The 5,029-nt window shown below is 43.1% G+C and overlaps 1 non-coding gene across 1 annotated transcript; it reads right to left on the minus strand.

Moving 5' to 3' along the window:
• Window positions 1–4,156: 4,156 nt before the first annotated feature.
• Window positions 4,157–4,229, minus strand: trnaf-aaa (transfer RNA phenylalanine (anticodon AAA)). Its single transcript has one exon. It is a non-coding gene; the product is annotated as a tRNA-Phe (tRNA).
• Between the last annotated feature and the right edge of the window lie 800 nt (window positions 4,230–5,029).

Below are 5,029 nucleotides of genomic sequence, written 5' to 3' on the forward strand. Positions count from 1 at the left end.
GGTACTTTGTAAACTTCGCATTACCAGACAAGAAATTGACAGATACAGTGTGAAACCCACAGTCACGTAGCAGCAGTTGGCAGTTAACGTGTAAAAATCGTTCTTTCATATCCCAGCTACAAGGTACAAAGGAAATTAGGTACAAACCCAGGCTCACACTTCAAAGACTGAGAGATACAGAGCAAAACACATACTCACCTGCAAGTACAGAGAATAAGACACACTCAGAGGAGGTGCAGATTAAAGACACATGCATGTAACAGAAACTGATAGGGATAGAATCAAACCCTTTCTCGCTTCTCAGAAACTGATAGATCTAGACAAAAGCTGATGCTCACATACAAGTTGTTGAAAGATATGTGGTGAAACTCACATAGCAATAGCAGAAACAAACAGGTACTGAATAATACCCACAGTCACAGACCAAAAACTGAAATATACTGAGTTAAACACCACTTTCTCACACCAGAAACTCATGGCCACAAGGTGAAGCTGACTCTATCCTCCCAGGCATTGACAGGTGCAAAATAAAACACTCACGACGATTCCAGGTCATGAAATGTACGCAATAAAACCTATCAGCTGAAAGAATAGCATTAATGACAGGTGTGGTACCCAGAATGCTCAGCGGCCTACTGCAGGTGCAGTAGAGACAGCTCTGTCAGCAGCTGGAGCTGCGGGTTCGGAGTTGGAGCGAGATATTCACAAAGTGCGAGAAGACTTTGTGGGCTCACACAGCTGGAGCAGGGCCTCAGGGCCACAATAACATGGAACAATCCCATCTGTATCCCTGCGGATAGCGGTGGTGAAACTTTTCCCGGTGAGGCTTCCCGAAACCACGTCAAAAATGGATAAGAATTGGGGACTGGGCAGGGAGCGTCTGGAGATGGATAAGAATTGGGGACTGGGCAGGGAGTGTCTATAATTGAATAAGAATTGGAGACTGGGCAGGGAGCGTTTCTAAATGAATAAGATTTGGGGACTGGGCAGGGAGCGTCGATAAATGCTTAAGAATTGGGCACTGGTTCGGGAGCGTTTTTTTATTCGTTCGTGGGATGTGGGCGTCGCTAGCTCGATCCCAGCTCAAGTAATGTGTCCGGTTCTGAGCACCAGGCTTTAGAAAGGACATCAAAGCTTCTGAGACAGTTCAGAGGAGATTTACTGGAATTATACCAGAGATGAGGGGTTTCAGTTCTCTGGACAGGCTGGTGAAGCTGGGATTGTTCTCTCCAAAGTAGAGAAGGTTAAGGGAAGATTTAATAGAGGTGTTCAGAATCTTGAAGGATTTTCATAGGGGAGAGAGGAAGAAACTGTTTCCACTGTCCTGAGGGTCAGTAACCAGAGGACACAGATTTAAAATAATTGGGCAAAAATGTCAAGGGGAGGTGAGGAAAGATCTTTTTACCCAGTAACTGATTCGGATTTGGAATGAATTGTCTGACAGGGTGGTGGAAACAGGTTCAATTATAACTTTTATATAGGAATTGGACTAATATTTCAAAGTGAAATTCTCCAGGATTATGGGGAAATAGACAGGGGGTTGGACTAATTGCATCTTTTGTCAGAGAGTCAGCAGAGGCACAATGGGGCCGAATGGCCTCCTTCTGTGCTGTATGATTCTATGAACATACGAACGAGGAGCCGGAGTCGGCAAGTCATCCCCTCGAGCCTGCTCTGCCATTCAGTGCAATCATGGCTGATCTCATCACGGCAGTTCTTGTTTCTTGCCAGTAGATGTCACTTCACTCCAATACAGTGAAGTTTACAAATCTGAGAGAGACACAACAGGAAAGAATTGTTCACATTATAGTGAATGTGTGGGAATTAGAAATATTAGGAGTGGAGACGAGTTATTACTTGTCTGCTCGATCCCCATTGCCCTGTAAAATTATTTCCTTCAAGTGCCCATTCAAATTCCTTTTGTAATCCTCGATTGTCTCCAATTCCACCGCCCTCATGGGCAGCGAGTTACAGATCATCACCAATCAGTGTAAAAAAGTTCTTCCGCACATTCCCCCTGCATCTCCTGTCCAAAACCTTCAATCTGTGTCCCGTAGTCCTTGCACCAATAGTTGACGGGAACAATGTTTCCTTGCCAACTTATTTAAAACTGTCATAGCCGAAAACACATCTATCAATTCTCCCCTCACTCTCCTTTGATACAGGCAGAACAACCCTAGATTTTCCAACCTAACCTTGTAACCAAAATCCTCCATCCCTGGATCCATTCTGGTGAATTTCCTCTGCATCCTCTCAAGGACCCTCACATGCTTTCTAAAGTCTGCTGAGCAGAACTGAAAGCAACACTCCAATTGGGGCCTAACCAGAGTTTTATAATGGTTCAGCATAACTTCCCTGCTTTTGTACTCAATGCCTCTTTTTATAAAGCCCAAGATCCCATATGCTTTGCGAACCACTCATGCAATATGTCTTGCCACCTTCAAAAATTGATGCACATGAACCCCAAGTCCCTCTATTCCAGCACACTCTTTAGAACTGTGCCATTAAGTATATATTGCCTCTCCCTATTTCTTATGCCAAAATACATCACCTCACACTTGTCATTATTAAATTCCATCTGCCACCTGTCTGCCCATTCTGCTAGCCTATCACTGTCCTGTTGCAGGCAGTTCATATCATCCTCACTGTTTGCCGCTCCTCCAAGTTTGGTGTCATCGGGATATTTTGAGATTCTACTCAATATTGCAAGATCCAAGTCATTTATCTTTAGCAAAAAAAGCAGTGGTTCTAGCACTGACCCTTGGGGAACACCACTGTCGACTATCCTCCAGTCTGACATCGAATAATTTCATAAGACTCGCTGTTTTCTGTCCTTAAACCAATTTTCTATCCAATTGGACACTGACCCTCCTATACCAGGAACCTCAATTTAGTAAACCGCCCTTTTATGTGGTACCTTGTCAAGCGCTTCATTAAAATCCATATAAACAACATCCACTGCATTCCCTTCATCAAACTGCTCTGTTAGTTCATCAAAAAATGCAGTTAGATTAGTCAAGCGTGAACTCCCATTTATAAATCCATGCTCACTCTCCTTAATTAACTCAAACCTCTCCAAGTGATTGTTGATTTTTTTACCCTGATTATTCTTTCTAAAACCTTACCCACCGCTGCTGTTAATCTAACCAGCCTGTCGTTCCCCAGACTGTCCTTACACCCTTTCTTGAATAAGTGTGTCGCATTTGCCACTGTTTAATCCTCTGGTACCTCCCCCGTATCCAGGGAACATTGGAAGATTATAGCAAGCCCTTCCGATATCTGCATCAGCATTTCCTTTCGCAACCTGTGATGTGAGCCATCCGGACCAGGTGATTTATCTACCCTAAGCACAGCCAGCCTTTTTAGTACCTCCCTCTCCTAATTTGTTCCTCTCTCCATTGCCTCTACTCTCTTCACTTCTGCTGATATTTTGTCAAATTCCACTTCCTTAGTGATCACTGACACAAAGTACTCATTAAGTAGATTAACATTGCCCTGCACCTCTAAGCTTATATTATCCTTTTTGTCCCTAATAGGCCCTACTAAACTTCTTACTACCCACTTATCATTTACATGCTGCTCAAAGATTTTTGGGTTCCCTTTCATGCTGACTGCCAGTCTATTCTCATAGAAATAGAGAATATGCAAATACAGAAGATATAAGTATTTCCCATCCTTGATGAGGTGGAACTTTTTTAGAAAAGCAAAATACTGCGGATGCTGGAAATCTGAAATAAAAACAAGAAATGCTGGAATCATTCAGCAGGTCTGGCAGCATCTGTGGAAAGAGAAGCAGAGTTAACGTTTCGGGTCAGTGACCCTTCTTCGGAACTTTTTTATGTTGTGGGTGGTAATGACTTGGCCCACGAGTGTGGTGGAAGCAGAGACAATCAATGATTTGAAAAGGAAATTGGATGGATACTTGAAGGAAAGAAACTTGCAGGAGGAAAGGGATCGAGCTGGTGAGTGGAACTGACTAGATTGCTCCGGGGAGAGCCAGCATGGACGTGATAGGCCAAACGACCACCTTCTGTGCTGTAAATGACTCTGTGTTGTTTCTCAAATTCAATCCACTGGTGCTTGGTAAATAATCTCAAAGTAAATTGTGCAACTGGAAAATCAGAACCAAGGCAAAGGACGCATAAGGAAGCAAAACTGCTGAAACCCAGGATTGAACCAGGGACTTTTAGATCTTTAGTCGAACACTCTCCCAACTGAACTATTTCAGCCCTACATTAACAGTGGTTTGGTGTCCTTGTTTTGGAAGAAAATACATACATTCAAGTTTTCCAAAAAATTAAAGAACACAACATGTGAGTAATATTCCCCATTGCTTTCTCAGTACTGATGGATTGTGAAGCGGGAGACAGCCAGAAGTGCCACTGAGCCGCACAGACCCCGAGCTGAGAATGAAATGAGATCAAATTCAATCTTTCATAGTGAGATGCTGCAGAGAGGTAAGAGTCCTGAATCAAAGCGAGACTTGCTCATTTCAAACACTCCCTGTACTCTCTGCTCATGAAGCCTTAAAAAAGGGAAAAAGAGAATGGCACTCAAACTCACAACCCTGCCAGTAAAAGTCTCATGTTCGACTGACAGAACTGTCACTTCTACTCGCACTCTTATTGGATGGATGCAACTCCAACGCAGGGGTGGCATTCAAATCCTCACATGGGTCCACATGTCATACTGAGTTCCATGTTGTAGACTCAAGCAAAGGAAATCTGCTCAGTTCCAAAACTATCAGCAAATTGAAGCTGATTACAATCAACATCATCAGAGGTCAGAACTACCTGGTGAAAGAAGACACCCTGAAGAAGGATCCACAATTATTCAAAGGCATCGACAAAGTGAAAAACAAGAAAATCGATGAGTCAATGCAAGCCAAACAACAGAAACACTGAAGAATTCCATTCCATTCAAGAACCCAGTCCTGTTGTTTTTGGAGTCAGGTCTCAATTACTGCGACAACTTTATCTTCTCACTTGGCTATGTGTACATTTTGTAAATTTCAATTTTGTCGACAAGC

Source organism: Heterodontus francisci, unplaced genomic scaffold (genome assembly GCF_036365525.1).
Source record: "Heterodontus francisci isolate sHetFra1 unplaced genomic scaffold, sHetFra1.hap1 HAP1_SCAFFOLD_445, whole genome shotgun sequence".
NCBI lineage: Eukaryota > Metazoa > Chordata > Chondrichthyes > Heterodontiformes > Heterodontidae > Heterodontus > Heterodontus francisci.